The sequence below is a fragment of the Bactrocera neohumeralis genome, chromosome 4 (assembly GCF_024586455.1).
Source record: "Bactrocera neohumeralis isolate Rockhampton chromosome 4, APGP_CSIRO_Bneo_wtdbg2-racon-allhic-juicebox.fasta_v2, whole genome shotgun sequence".
Taxonomy (NCBI): Eukaryota; Metazoa; Arthropoda; class Insecta; order Diptera; family Tephritidae; genus Bactrocera; species Bactrocera neohumeralis.
Window position 1 is genome coordinate 13191486 of NC_065921.1, and position 16852 is coordinate 13208337.

Genomic DNA, 16852 nt, shown 5'->3' on the forward strand with positions numbered 1-16852 from the left:
TTTTCCATTTCACAAATGTTTAGGGTTAGTAAATATTGCTACTTGAGATCCCAAATCCACCGAAATCAGTTGGCATTCAGTTTACTGCATGTAAGAACTTCATTTAAAACTATCGAGCTAACGAGGTCCAACTATACTATGTTTTCGTGCTATCGATCCACTGTTCTGTACCGGTGCGGATGCTGTTGTTGTTATTACTAATGAAGTGACGCCGCTTTTTGGGTGTGTTTTGTGTGCGCAAGCGAGTATACGTCGTCCATAAGCGTGGAGGGATTTCCACTTTGCCGGGAACTGTGGTATGGCGGCTATTAAGTGCTCAGCGGTGGGTGGGTGTCGATGACTCTTTGACCGGCACACCGGCTGTCTGATGACTTTGTCTGATTGCTTACAACAACTTTGAGTGTTGTCTGTTTGTATGCAGTGTGTATCGAATGGTGGTTAAACGCTTTCTACGCAACGGCGAATGGTTGGTCGTTGTGGTTATTCAATGAATATTACAGTCGTGGCGCTGTCAAGTCTACCGGGTACACAAGAACGGCCTTCAAAATAACTCAGTGAGTTCTTTAGTGTCGAGTGTTTATTTAAATCTCATTAAAGCGTACACAAACATGTGTACATATGCACTGCATTTCATCAGGTTGTCTGTTCGTTAATCACCTTTTTTATTACCCCTTTATAGTCGCGCGCTTTGTTGTGCTTTCTTTGTGTTGACGTTGTTCGCTTTGTAATTTTTAATTTGTTACAACAACAGTAAAGTGTGGCCCACACAGTCAGCTCTTACCGGTGTTTTGCTTTTCCCTCAGCACTCCCGCAATTGTAATTGTTGTGTGGTTGCCTGCTCATTATCGTCGATGTTGTTGTTTTATCACTTGCAATTGTTCTGCACTTTCATAGCGCAACTTGTGTGGCTGTATGTGTGTGTGCTCCAGTGACCCCAGCGCACATTTCGACTCAAGTGCACGCAATTAAAATCAATTGTACCGCCTTCAGGGAGTTTGGGCGTCACAAATTATTGTCGTGAATTATTAGACTTTAAGTACACCCTCATGTGTGTATATTTAGATTGGTGCACGAGTTTGTGGTCATATTTATTACCAGACATTTACGACTACACTCATACATACACATATGGATATGTCTGCACTTGTGATTTTTTATAATTTTGTTGCTCTAATTTGTTATGTTTCTGCGGTCCCCTTTTTCTGGTGACGATTTAATCATTTGTTTTAATTAAATTGTAATTCAAAGGAATGTGAACTGGGAGATATCGAGAAGGGTCAAATATAAATTACATTAAAATTAGTTGTTCATTAATTTTGTTGATTTAATTAAGGTGTCAGTTTAAACAACAGTAATTATAATTGCTATCAATTTGCTTTTGATTAATTTAGGATATGGGGCACTAGGGTGTGCAATAGCCAATGATTTATAGGTACTCTGCGATTCAGTTGAAAAAATAATTTTAACAAGAAAACACTTTAAATTCAGCTGCACTGAAGCTATAATACTCACAGATGCACCCTTATTGGAATTATATGCAAACCTAAGTCTGGCCCGTAACCGGTGTACGGTTTGCATCCAAAGGAAGACGTTTCGTTAGTTCTTTGTAGTCACGTGGTTTGGTATAAACAATATTTAAATTCAATTACGTTTACTTAATAAGGAAAATAGGTATTTTATGAGAATAGTTGTTTTGACTTTGATCAGCCGGTATGTATGGTATCTATATCCTATAGTGATCCAATATCGGCTGATCCGACAAGTGAGCAAAGTATTAGGTAGAAAAGGGTGTGTCCGGATGTCAGACCGATATCTCAACAAATAAATCAACTCATCTTGATATGTTGATCTTTTATACAATTCATAAGTTTTCCGACGTTTTCTTCTGGGTGTTAATGGATAAAAATTTAATTTGGGAAGACGAAAATCATTACAAAAGACTACGGAAACTACAGCACTATTGTCATCTGATTTGAAAACTAAAACTTCGAGGAAGAGTTTTTACTCGTAAAGATTTGCGTGCTGAGCTGTCGGACCTTCCGGATTCGAAATTACTGCGTATTGCACAGTGAAAAATTCTTTCAATATTATAGGTTAGATGGCTGATCGAAAATCGCACGTGGACTGGTATATGTAGTCCTTCGTGAAGCCATAGTAAAGAAGAACTCCTGTGTTCGAACTTATAAATAAGTAGCTAATAAAGTTTGCACAGGCAAATCCGAAACGCGGGACAGTCAAGAAGGAAGTGTTGAGTTGTTTGCACCTCATCTTCTTCCATACAGCTTCTAAAAATGGCGTCTGGTAAGAGCCCCAACCTTACAACATGGACGCCAATAGAGCAATGGTCTGTTAAAATCCTCACAACTAGGGAGAGACTAGCTTTACTGAGGGCAAAGAGATTACTATATCTCCTGCGATCAATTTGGGACCAAAAGGCTTTTGAGACAAGGCATTTACATATGGTGGCCCAGCGCTGGCCACGCTTCCGCGAAGACCAGCTATCTAGTAGTTGTACACAAGAGGATGCGGGAGCACCGACCCGATCCCATTCCACTCCACTGATGGCGCTTCTAGCGTGCCTTTCCTTGCCAGCTCATTAGTTTTACAATTTCCTGCGATTCCGTTATGGCACCCATATTCTTATCATAAAGACACTCGATGCTGTTGATAGCGACCAATCGCGAACGCAATGTAAATGAGTTCAAGGCGCTCGTAGCTGAGTGAATGGTCACTTCTCTGAAGGAGGTTGCACTGCTGAGCAGCAGATCTACCGCTACCTTAATGGCTTAATGGCAACCTCGGATCGGAAGACACTGCAATAGTCAAAAAGTCTGAAGCTGGAGTTGATAGAGAGCTCCTGATAGTAAACCCCTTCACCAACCTTCCTCGCAAGCTTTGATCCAAATCATTGAAATCGGTCTGGGCTGAGCGCCTTTATATAGTAGTTTCAAGATATGTAGCTCTGAGATGAAAATAAGCTCACTGCCCCTCTCCTCCAATGGTTTCTTCCCACCGATAACTCTTTCGTCAATATATCGCAGAGAAGAAGCCGCCGTTTTATAACAATTGAATTATTTTTTAGCACCCCAACAGGTCTTTCTATGAGGAAACCCAGTGGCGATCACTAAACTCTTCCATCGCACAAACATACATACTTGTCGTAATGATCATCTAGAACTTATAAAACTTTGACAAAAAAAAACTTAAAACCATGTTATCGAGTGTACCGAAAGCCACATAAATATCAAATATTATGTCGAATTGAACGAAAAGGTGAGAAGCTGTCCAGTTCATTTGAATACAGTTTGAGAGAAATTAGTCTGAAATACTGGTATGAACAGGTATAACAAATTCATCAGCACCTTTATTTAGATATGACATTTTGTACATGAAATCAATTAAGCGGTATAACAGAAAAAAAATGAGTTTTTGATTCAAAAATTCACCAAATCAATTTTGCTTTCAAATCTTTTCTTACTCAACAAATAAACTTCCCAAGCCATCAGCTTCAATAGCTTAGTGTGAAACTAACCGATGTGCTTTTGCACATGCGCAGACAGCAAGTAAAGTCTCAAGTCTCATGTGATTACCCATTTAATTTCATTCAATCGCATATTTTACCAAATTCGTATGCGCTCGTACATCATCGCCATCATTATCATCATCGTTTACCCACTGTCCCCAACATTTTAACAATGTCATAAGCTCCAATAGTAAACATCAACGCGGCAACGCTGACATTAGCGGCCTGTTGTTGTCGTCATTGAGTGACATCAAAAGCGAATACTTAGAGGTGATGAGTTCGTAAAAAAATGTCACCACAATTTTGTTGGCCATATATGTAAGTTGGGCAGTTTAGAGCACCCAAATAGGAGAGTAGTGAGATAAGTCAGTGTTTTTATAATAATAAAAACAAAGTTTAACAAAAAAAATAAATAAGATAAAACAAATTTTTACAAAAAAAAAAATTAAAAATAAATAAGGCAGATGGCTAGAAAAAATTATTGATCTTAATATATTGAACAAAATTATTTCAATAACATAACTTAACAGGTGACTTATCAAGCCATCCCCGTACAGAAGAAAGCAAACAACAGTACAATAACAACAATTATTGCTCCAGGACTAATGTATTGTAATGTTGTTGCTGCCTACGAAGAGTGAAGCCTTGGCTATTTTAGCCAAATTTGGTTGTTCGAGCCGCAGCAGTTGCAACAAACGCCGCATTTAAGTGCAATAATAAACAGATATTTGATTATATTTTAGCTACTAGTGATATTTTTCTTGTCGCTCCAATCATTTTTCATATTCAAAAATAAAAATACAGCAATTTATTCCACATTACATCGCCGAGGCAACTTAGCTCCCTCGTTGAACTGACTAGTTGCCGCATTTGGTTTTGGTTAAACGCTTTCCTTTATTTTTTATTAACTTGATTTATACATTTTCTATGGATTCAGTGCTTTTTTATTCACTTTTGACCGCTTTGAAGAAATTCAGTGAGTTGGTAGGGTCATTGTTAGTTATTTCGTGTTGCTTCGAATATTTTGTTTTATGTAAAATATGGAAAGTGTTGAGCGACAAATTGTCACATTAATTAACTGACTGATAAACTGCAGCAACAGTCACAGTCATCGGGAATTAGTAGAAAATAAACGCTTTGCATGTAAATTTGTTGGATGAGTTGTTTTGTTCAAATATGTAGTGTTGCACACGCTGCATTAACATGAAATTGTCAATTGTAATGAATATTCGCATAATGTGTGCATATTTGGCAGTGCGAGGTCACTGTGCAATGCATAAAAGTTACCAGTTGGCCTTTGATAGTTGTGCATTTGTCAGTACAAATGTATAATGTTAAGAAACAAATAAAATTTTAATAAATAAATATTAAAAATACATCATTTACGATTAAAGTAGAAGTTATAAAATGCCAAATGTTCGAAACTTTGAGTTCCACGAGGTTAAAAATCGTAGTGCAATTACCACATACGCTTATAACATAGGATGAGCAAGCGCCCTTATAAAATTTAAAATTAATCGTCACAAATTCTTTATTTGATATCAAATTTGTTCAAGAATGAAAAACTGTAGTACGAGTATATGGTAATTTTAAAGAAAATAAAAAATACCACAGGGATAGAAAGATATACAAATATATGGTATATAAATTGAGGCTTACACGACTAAGGTCTATTGCACCCTCTGCTCTGTCAGAACGAATCACATAGGCCCAGTGCTATTCAGACGATGCGACGCTTATTCCGATATCTAGATTCAAGGGCCTTGTTTCTGCGTCCAAAGACTGCCGTGCAGTCTAGAATCATGAGATCAGGAATTTCCGGCTCCATGTCGCAGAAGCGGCACTTCACTATCGCTGAGTATGACGATATTTCATAGCGATAGTTGGGCAGGAGATATATTTCCACACGCCTATTTATAGCAAGGACTTTCTCTTGACAATACATCATCAGATTTCTGATATATTTGTATAGCTCTCCGAAAAAACAAAATTTTATATTACTTATATATGCCACCTACCCACATAATGATTATTTTAGTCAAAAATTATGCAATAAGTTATTTTTGTCTCTGAATAAAGCCATTTTGTAAACTATTTTGGGAAAAATTATTTATTAAACCTGATCAAATTTGACCCGGACTTACAAAAAAAATCTACATTTTCACGTATTTTAATACAAATCTCTCTGATCGCTTTTAAATTGGGAATCTTTTAAGGCAATACAAGCGTGGCAACGCCATTGATGCTTTTAGTGTCTTCAGAGAATTTTGGGTTTTTGGTCATTTTTGGAGCGCCATTCACTAGATTGTCATACCTACGTCTCGTCACCAATAATGATGCGTTTGATGAATGTGGGATCCTCGCTACTCTACATCGTTTATGCAGAAGATTCAGGTCTTTTGGTACAAGTCTAGTGACACACTTCATACCCAAACCATTAACCAAAATGTGGTGAGTCGATCAAATCGATCCATAAGAGATGTTGAGATCTCTGCTATCTCTCTGCTGCCAAACCTAAGTTGTGTGCACTCTTTCTTTAACTTTTTCGATTTTTTGTCAGTAACAGAACTGAATCTCCCACAGACTACCTTGAGGCTTTGCGCCACTTAAATTCTTTTGTTTGTAATGAAGAATGAATTTGGAACGAAAAACTGGTTGTTCAGGATTTTCCATGGCAACAAACTTTTCGCATCGCGTTACAGAGTGGGGAACATAGCGACTCCAATCTTTGAACGCGTTTTCCTCAGAATGGTGTTTTTCAAAACGGTTTCTACTTTCAAAGGAAGAATTTTGAAGATATCTAGTTCCAATTTGGAGAGAACATTTTTAACGTCATTCGCTATCGCGCTATGGAAGCTTTTATTTTCGCCAAATTCGATACTTTTGTTCAAACCACCGCATTTTGTCAAATTTCAAAAAACCAAAAAAGCATCCGTAACGACTTTCCTACAGATTAATAATATTTTTGAAATTTTTGTTTTAGATTAAAGTTGTGGCCGCAATCGTGGACATCGTACAGGAACTTTTTTAAGTGTCATTTCAACAATTTATGTATAGTTCGTCATGAATGTTTTTATTTATAAAAAAAATCGGACTGTTTAGTTAATTCAACATTAAAAAAAATTGCGAAAATCAGTGATTTTTCGGAGGGTCACACTGAGACGATCCCTTAAGAATAAAATATATAACTTCTTGTTTTCGCGCGCAGTTTAAATGGATCAGCCTCCAATTTGATTAGATGTGTGTTTAACAGAGCACCCTCGATCTTTTAAGGGCTAATTTTGACTTTTTTTCTTGAACTCTTTTGTACGATATTTTGAAAAAAAATTTATAATTAAATGTTAATTCACATATTTTACACAGATATATTTAAGCATAAATGATATTAAACAGAGAAATTCCTACTAGTATTTAAACAGTATTTTTTACACATTTGCTGGCATAATTTTAGGCGCACATAATTGAAAATCGTCACACGCATGTGCATTAAGCTGAAATGCTAGGAAAAATACTGGTTTGGGAAATAAGCCAGCAAATATTTTTGTAAGAAAAATTGTATATAATATTTATAATTTATACAAAAGAAAAATAAGGCAAAATCAAAGCACATTGTAAATTTTTAAATCGTGGTATATGCATATGTTTAAAAACTTACTTGAGTTTCATGTATGTAAAATGTAAAGTACAGGATTCAGTTTTATCCGCATTCTGAAAAATAAAACATTAAAAATTAAAAGGAAAACGAATTTAATAAAAAAAAGTTAATATTAAAGCTAATTTTCAAATCAAATATAATAAAACTTAAACAAAACATAGAATTATGCGCATAAACCTAAAATAAATTAAAATATTTTATTTAAACCTAAAATACTTCCAAGTAAAAATCATGGAAAATTAAAATATTTCATTCGAAATCAACAAATGTATCTAAACATGCAATTGTCAACCAAACTGTTAAAAGTACTACATTTTGCAGCCACTGTATTAACAACTCCGAAATATCTCCACGCATACGAAAAACCACCAAACGCGCACACAATTCCACGAAATTTGTGGGCGTTTTTCTCCAACTGCACCGACAAGCGCATCTGCAGCGCGCACACACGCACACAAAACCAACAGCATGTATCTGTGTGCCTAGTCAAACAAGCGCAACTGTATTAGTGCTTATCTGTGCGCGCTTCCAGTGAGACAACAAACAGCAACACACAAGCACAAGCGGCCTGAATGTGTGTGCGTCAACTCACCACACTTGGTTAGACGCCGCTATGCGCTCGGCAATCGGACTGCAGACGTTCGCCAGTTGGTTATTAGCTGAGTTTCAATTTCCAGAGCGTTCAGTTGTATCGAGCACCAACAGGTGTTAAAAACGTGTCTAAAAACGTACAGCGGCTTGCGAAAGACAAATCGGTAAAAAAGCAAATTCAATTACAAAGCAATAGGTACATACATACATACAGATGTACATAGGTGCAAATAATATATATACGCATTACAATAACGAACTGAAGCATATAAAACAGTGATGATTTATTTGTGATTTTTTTTTGCAATTGTTTGAAATTTCAATGAAAATATTGTTGAAGATTTTCAAAAACAGTTTTGAAAGTAGAGTTGTTTTTTAAGTGCATAACTGCGAGAAAGTTGAGCTACAAATTCATTTGATCTTTGTGGTGATTTTTTCTCTCAAAGTCGCTTTTTGTTGTTGTTTTGCTGTTAACGGTAACAGGTTTTCTGTACCTTTATTGTGCTTGCATTTTCAGAGAAAACATTTGTGGATTATAATCAGACAAATATCAAAGGATATATCTAACTACTCAACGTAGCAGCGAATATATATTTCAAGGTGAGTTACGTTTCTTAGAATAATTAAGAATCATTTGCACACATTACTGCCCATATATATGCACGTACTTACGCTCCAATTTGATGATATAATTGAGTTAAACTCGATGAACGAGTACCTAACTACCTGCCCACATATGTACATACATATGTACGTGCATTGTTTTTTACGTAAAATAAAAAATATAATAAATAACTACCCATAAAATAAAAAGTCATAAAATCGTCGTCGTTGTCGTCGTTAAGCGAGTTGGCTGGCTGGCTGACTGTTTGGTTGGTTAGTTAGTTGGTAGATGGTCTGATGATAGAGCAGCGCGACATGTCATCAGCTCCGTAGAGCAAACGGATAGTGTTAACTCACTCTAGCATCATACCAGCGCGTTTAACACGTTTCCTACCACTTTGCTCAGCAGATTGGTATGACAAATCACTACCACCACAGCATTTTGCCTACTGCCATAAACTACTTACTACGCTCCTTTTCACCGCCGCACAACTCTTTGTACATATTCTTCCGTTTTATTTTCATCATTTTCATTATTTTTTTATCTTTCATATTACGTTTTTCCCTGCTCGTTCGCTTTTGTCGCTACCTTTGTTTGCCGTCATTTTGCTTTGGCCGCTCGTTTGTTACCGTTTTTTCCAGTCGTGTGCAGTGATCGCTGTCGCTGGCGACATGGCGATATCTCAAAATAGAACTCTACCTTTAACGCTTTCACATACAACTGACTGGCGCTTCCGCCCTCACGTTGAACCACCTCAGCCCACCTTCACCATTTCATCACACACACAAGTAAAATAATGCGGCTGTATTTAGTAGTTGTCAACATTATTGTATTCTTTCCACTGCTAACTGCATTTTACGAGCGTACATGTGCTCTCAGCTTGCCACATGTGGGCGCAAGGCAACGCATTTGAAAGTTTTAAGTCGCAATTTTTTTGTTACAAAACCAAATTTAATAACGCAACTGTTTCAATAGCTTATTAATGCAATATTAAGTCAATATTAAGCTCGTTATTAGCGATATTTGCTAAAGGTGTTTACGCTGCCCCACTACACAAGCGAAGCGTCAAGCGTTACAGGAACAGTTTTGAGTTTTATGATAGAGTTGGGATGTTGTAAGCCATCGCGAAAGGTGCCGAAACAAAGTTTGAGTTTGAGCAATAAAGAAATGGCAATTACGAATTAAATATTCTACTAACTCGAAACCAAATCACTAAAATTTGATGACTTCATTCGCTGTATGCATAAGGACTATTGATGATATAAAAATTTTTCTCACTGTATGAATAGTAAATATTAATTTTAAAACAATTTTTCTGAGTGTATGAAAAAAATGCATATAATATAACGATTTTTCTCAATGTATGGAAAAAATAATAAAAAAATGTTTTTCACTGTTTGAAAAAAAAAATTATACAACGATTTTTTCTCCGATATTGCTAGCATGATATTCTGAATATGATGCAATCTGAAAAATATTTTATTCATTTATTATGTACTACTTTCCACTCTAAAGTATTTTACTGAGCAAAAAAAAAAAAATCTACGCATACTTTGTAGTTTCTCCGCGTGATAAAAATAATCATTCAGTTACGAGGGTTAAGGTCTACTTCATTCATTTCTCAGAAGCAATTATCGTGAATTGTGAAACACCTTTCACTATTATAATAAAATGGATATTTCAGAATATATTGCGTTCTATTAAAAATATTAATTTCTAATGAAAATTCATGATGTAAAAGTATATAATAAAATGTAAAATTAATGCAACAAGCTTTCAACTACAATATATTAATAATTATTATGGCATAAAATTTACATTTACCAGAGAAATTTGCTTAAAGTATACATCAATTAAGCTGGGTAATAAACTTTGCGGTTTTGCTAAACTGGTGAAATGTTTTGAACATGTGAAACATGTTTAGAGAACAGCTAGTATTTCGAATGGAGAGAGGTATCAATCAACTATAAGTACAAATCGCGTATTAAGAACTTAATATTCAAGTATATCTATTTTATTTATAGTATATGACTTTACATTTTTAAAAATACTTTTTGAATACTATTACAGTCTAACCATAACCGAATTACAGTCCAAATAATATATACAAAATTTTTAATGGAAGATAGTTTAACAGAAGCCTAACTTACAAGGTTTTTTTAATTATAAAAATTTCGTGATTTTATAAACTACTGACTTCATGAGACCCCTTGTTGATATACTGTAAATCAAACACCCAAAAGTTCCACTAAAATTTGATAAAAATGTTTCATTGCTTAGAGGCTTGTGGTTTAGCTGCGATAAGTAAAACACAGTATATCTGAAAGCACTTAGAACAGCTTTTAAGTTGATCAAATTTGTTTTAAGAAACTACTCCCAGTAAATTTAAAGCAACATTAAAGAAGAGAAATGAAGAAAATACTACTTACTAAAATCACTTTTCGAACAGTTTTTATCATATAGAAACTAAATTTAATACTTATCGGATAAAAATGTTCAAAATTCAATCAAGTTAAAACGTTGCCATATGTTTCTTCTGCAAATAGCATCAATATTTTGAATATATTTTTTCAGTACACCATACTATTATTAATTTAAGGGAATATTAACATATGTATAACTCGACCAATCTACACGAGCCTCTTTTTGAGCGATTGACAAATTGTGTGGGATCCAAGGCGAAACAATGTTTTTTTACAGTAAAATGTTCATGCAATACTGAATGTATGGTAGTCCCACTAATGCTCATCTTCCAATATCAATAACGAACAGTATTGAATTCCTCATACCATCGATGAAAACTGGTCTTTGATAGAGCTTCATAGCCAAAATTTAATTAAGTTCAAATGATTTTGGACGATCTTCCTGAAATTCATACTTGAGTGATCTACGACCTCAATTGAACCATACCATCGATAAACATTGGTCCTTGATGGAACTTCATCGTCAAAACTTGAATTAAGTTCATCTATAGCACTCTTGATGAGTTAATCAACATCAAAAGTTGTAAATAATCCCGCGAAAATTCCACTCATTATATTCAATTCCACTTTTTTGGTCTAAAAGAATATTTTAAGTTACTGTAAACAACACAAAGAGCGCTTTGTCAAAACGTTCTGAGTATGTACAACATCAAAAATGTTAAACGTTACGATACAATTGTGAATTTCCAGATTGCAACACTAGTGTTGCCAAATCCCGAAATATAAAAGGCAACCATGGAACATGTCCCTAATTAAGAAACAATTTTCAGCTTTGGTAATTGCTTACTTTGTCTGTAGCAGGCAATAAGATTAGACATATTTTTATGAGTTTGGCGATTTTCGTTTGTTAAAAGAAATGATAATAATGGTGTTCGTGAACTCTTGGTCAAAAACAATACTGTAACAATGCCCCAGCCTCCAACACATTGCGCCGTGCGACTTTTACCTATTTCCAAAAATGAAGAGAACCTTAAAGGGCTTATCATTTAACAAGACAGATGAAAATCACTGAAAGAGCTGAAGACTTTCCCAAATATTGAGTTTGAGGACCGTTTCGACTATTCGTAGAAGCGCTGGCATAAGTGCATAATATCGAATGGGAACTATATTAAAGGCGACAAAATTAAAGTGGAAATAAATAAATGTATATAAATACTTTTTTTGTTTAACAAAAAAATACCGTTATTTCTTGAACACACCTCGTAAAGTTTATATTTTTGGCACTGCGAATACGGTCAATTTACAGTTTTCAAAACTGAAAAATATTAGCGACTTACATATAACACATACATACATATGTACATCTTACGTCTGAATTTAAGGCCTATGTTAATTTCGTATATATTTAAAAGTAACAATAAACAAGAATAAACGAACAAACTTGAAAAAAAAAATATTCTTTTAAATGCCAATATTTATTTTATTGCAAAAATTTATTTGCAGAATTGAATTTAGACAACATTTTAATTTGTTTATTTATAAACCAATTAAATTCATAATTCAATATTCAATAATTATGAATTAAGAACTTTGGGTAAATCAAAGCTAAGCCTCGGAAAAGATCAGTATAAGCTTGAAAACAATTTAAATTGCTTTGTTTGGATTCATTTTTTAAATATTTGTTTGTGTACAAAAATTTTAAATATATACATATGGTATTAATAGTACAATACTCTGGAATTCTCCAGAGCACTATTTCAAAAAAAAAATATGAGACAGTTTTTCGCATAAAATTTTTCAAATTTATATGTTTTATACTCTGAGGAGTAATAATTTAAATTTATGCGTTTTTTGAGACAATCAACAAGCCACTCAGCTATTTTATATAAAAATAGTAATTTATTTTAATAAAAAAATTCTTGTATGAAGAAAACGTTGGATAAGTGGCATTGATTGCCCAACAAACACACATATTGTTGCATACGTAGACTTCCTATGCCTTATCTTCAAATAATAAAATTTATTTAGCCGGCACAAGTTCAAGTGTCGTGATTTCTTCAAATTTTTTGTTTATGACAAAAAATAATGACTTCATTAAGCCACCGCTTATTATGTAAACAATGACTTTATTACTTTTTGGAATCAAAAGAATTTTAGTACCGCGACTAGCGGTGCAGATTAGTAGGGAGATTAGCCATAAGCCAGACGTACTTACGATCGCATACAGATAATACAAGACATATACATGTATGTATGTATGTATGTATGTATAAATTCATGGCACATATGGCAAACAATCGGTGGGATGGAAATTTCTGATGGCGCAAGCGCGGAGTGAAAGGTTAACGGTTCCTTATCGGCAAGAATTTGAAATATAAATAAGAAAAAACACAGCAACATACATGCATATGTGCACCAACACATATGCAGGTATATGTAGGTGTGTAAAACTAGGGAATAACGCGACTAGACACCAACGACAATGAAGTAAACAAATAAATACCTTGCTGATGGTAAAACTGGTAGCAAAGCGTTGGAAAACAGCTGCAAGCAAAAGTCCAACAGTGTAGGCGCATACCGCTACATATGTAGTATGTATGTATGTATGTATGTATGTACATACAGAAAGATTTCCGCAAATACCTTTGTAGTGTATGAAATGCGAAAGATAAGAATAAGTGGAACTATAAATACTTGCAGTACGAGTCTGGCAAAAGCCGGTCCTAAATAGATATATTTAGCATACCTACTACACAAGTATACCTATACACATACATACATATACACATATACAAATATGTTTGTATGTATGAACCGATCTGCCGTCTTTTACCTACCTATTGCGCAGTTGGAAGCGGCTTGAGGAAATGAGGGACACACATTTGCAAATCGGACAGGCCAACGTGAGAGCTGAGGTACGAAGGTACTCAACTCGTGCAATGCGCGTATTTACACATTTTTTTCTATGTATGCCAGCAGCTGTGTGCCCATAAGAAAAACGCATTGCAATGCGAGACAATCAGTAAAATTGCAAGCGTAGCACATTTTACGCAGGCGCACGGTTGCACACGAAAGCAATTCACCACACACCTACATATAGTCACATAGTATGTCTGTGTGCGTGCCTCGATTGCTAAGCGAGCAAATATGCTGAGCTCGTACTTTCATCACGCGGTGTAACTGCTGATGCAGAAGAGAAAAGACCAAAAATAAGCAACAAGTCAGAACGGACCGTTTTAAATATTCACCTCAGGCAGCGAATGAACGGTTTTTACATACGCATGCGTAGTATAAAATATGTACTTATGTATGTATATACGTAAGAAGATAGGTAGACCCAAGCAAACAGCAATTTTAAGTCAAGAAATCTATGCAGACCTTGTTTGTACTAAGTTCTAGTTTGTAATTTTAGCTTTTAAGCAGTAGAGAGACGACTTTTATCTTTCCAAAATGTTTGAATTTTCTGGGCTGACGTTTAGGGACTGTCAAGCTACTCTCTTACAAGCATGCAAACGAAATTTCTCGCAAAACCAGTTTTTTATTTGGTTAATGCATAAATAATTTTTTGCTTATGTTTGTTTGTGGTGCTATGTTCCGAAAATTGCAGCTGCAGCAGCATGCAGTTGGCGGCCCACACAAAACATTCCCGTCAAAGGAATCATAATGTGTTACTGGAAATGCTCAGACGCACAAACAAAATGCCTTGATTTACAGATACAAATATGTATATATACCTACATATATACAGATATTTATGTACTATATATAGCATTAAGTCATATCAGTTTCCGAATGCAGTGTCAAAGGAAGGTACGGGAAAAAGATATTTGAAGGAATAAATTGGTTAAAGAAATATTATATAATATTCTTTTTTTATTTGTTTTATTCAAAATAAATTAATAAAATTCAGTTTCAGCAATGTTAGCATTGATTCATAATTACTATATATTTATACATATATATATGTATTATAAAACTAAAACAAAAATTATTCTAAAAAAATGGTTTTCTAATTTTTATAAATTTTAGTTTCTACTTTGTTAAAATTTTTTGTAATATTTAATTTTATTTGTTTTCTACTTAGAGGAAACTATACTAAAAAATTATTCTAACTTTTTATTAATTTTATTTTCAACTTTGAAAATTTTTTTTTTTGTTTTTATTTTTATATTTTTTTAAATTTTTAATTTAATTTATTTTCTAATTTCGTTCAACTTTTTAGTTAATTTATTAATAAATTTCATATAAAAATAAAATGCTTCAACCGATTAAATCAATTAAATTGTTGTATTTTAATTCCATTAATTTTTTATTATAAATCGTTCAATTAAATAAATTACTTGCCAGATTTATTCGATTTGATTTATTTATATTTGCTTACTTTTGTTTGTAAATACAAAACAAAACCGGTATCGCTAAATATGGCTCTGACAGCTAACGTCTACAATGTGTGACTCATTTTCACCATGCCGACATACAAAAAAAAAATGCTTAAAAAATAAAGACTGGAAAAAGATAACAAAAACAAATTCACTCTTGAAATTGCTAAAAATTTTTAGCTCCAAATGCGTTTTCAAAGTAATTGATAGCAAAAATAGAAATAATTAAAAATATTATAAGCTGGTTGGGAACTTATTATATTATTATATAAAGTGAACAAAATAGTTTCAATATTGTTATTGTTGTTTAACAACGTTTTGCTACTTTTGGAGGTACATAACAGAATAATACCCAGCCTAAAAGCCATGAAAAATACAATAAAACCAAAAATTTGCGAGATAAGATTTGTTTTTCCTTAAAACGATACCAGTTTTGGGCCTCTCCGTTGCTGAAAAGATTGTTAAAGATCCCTCAAAATGTTATTTATTTGCAAATTATACTGAAAATTATATTCTATTAGTTTTTAGAACTTTTTAGACTATATGGTATATAAACTAATAAAGCTAATTTATGCTATTGGTGAATTTGCGATTATGAAACATTTATACCCAGAAGACTGTCTGTTAAGTTTGCTAGGAAGTATGTAACACCCTTGAAGGAAACGTCGGATACCCTATAAAGTATATACATATATGAAGATCTGAGTCGACTTAGCCACGTGCATCTATTCGTCAGTCTGTATGTCTCAGATATCGATCTAAAATTTTGTGCACGTAATTTTCTTCTCAATAACCTGCCCATTTTTCGGAACCATAGATATAGGACGACTATAGCATATAGTTACTATACAAACTGATCGGCCCAATCAAGTTCTTGCACGGTTAACTTTTTTATTTGAAAAAATATCATTAGGAAACTTGGCATATCTTATAATCTTCGAACATATTAGTTCATAGCGGACTTCTATAGTATATAACTGTCATAAAAACTTCTTCTTCTCCTTCTTCTTATCATATAAACTGATCGACCCAAAAAAAGTACTTGTTAGAAAAACTTTTTTAATCGTCAAAATATCAACAAGAAATTTGGCATAGATTATCGCCCAAGATAACTGTATAATCTTCGAGCATATTATACACATCGGAACACTATAGCATATAGCTGTCATACAAAGTGACCAATCATAATAAATATAAAGATCATTTTATACTATTTAATGATATAGGAAATGAAACTGTACAGGTTGTTGGAGCTTCGGTGCAGTCGAAGTTAATTTTTTTCTTTTCCCTTTGTCTTTTCTTCATAGATTATAATGAAACATTTTTTCTGATCATACTAAGTATTTAAAAAAAATGTGAAAATTTCTTGAAAGAAAATTTGTTTGATTCAAGGTTAGAAAAGTGTCTCAATAATTTTTCGTAAATCTTGTTTTTAATGATATTTATGAACTAACATACGAATATATTTATTTTCTTCATTAAATTATTATTGTTTACATTTCTCTAAATATCGCTTATTGAATTTGAATTGTAAATAACGAGAAGATCAAGTCATGATCACCGATCGCACTTTAGATAAGTTTACTAAACTATTAAGAAAAAATACCCATATTGTTTAGTTTTATATGTACGACAAATATAACTTTTCTAACTTATAGATAGCTATGTGTGTATGTA

At 33.7% G+C, this 16852-nt stretch overlaps 1 protein-coding gene across 3 annotated transcripts in view; it reads left to right on the forward strand.

Moving 5' to 3' along the window:
• The first annotated feature begins 7834 nt into the window (after window positions 1–7834).
• LOC126756331 (uncharacterized) overlaps window positions 7835–16852 on the forward strand; it is a 50796-nt gene continuing 41778 nt past the window's right edge. The window contains exons 1-2 of one of the 3 annotated variants that reach the window (XM_050469311.1): window positions 7835–7933; window positions 8287–8369. The gene's annotated coding sequence lies outside the window, so the exon portion shown is untranslated. Of the gene's footprint in view, window positions 7966–8252; window positions 8370–16852 lie in introns of all 3 variants that reach the window. The other 2 variants (XM_050469310.1, XM_050469309.1) reach the window with 2 other exon arrangements.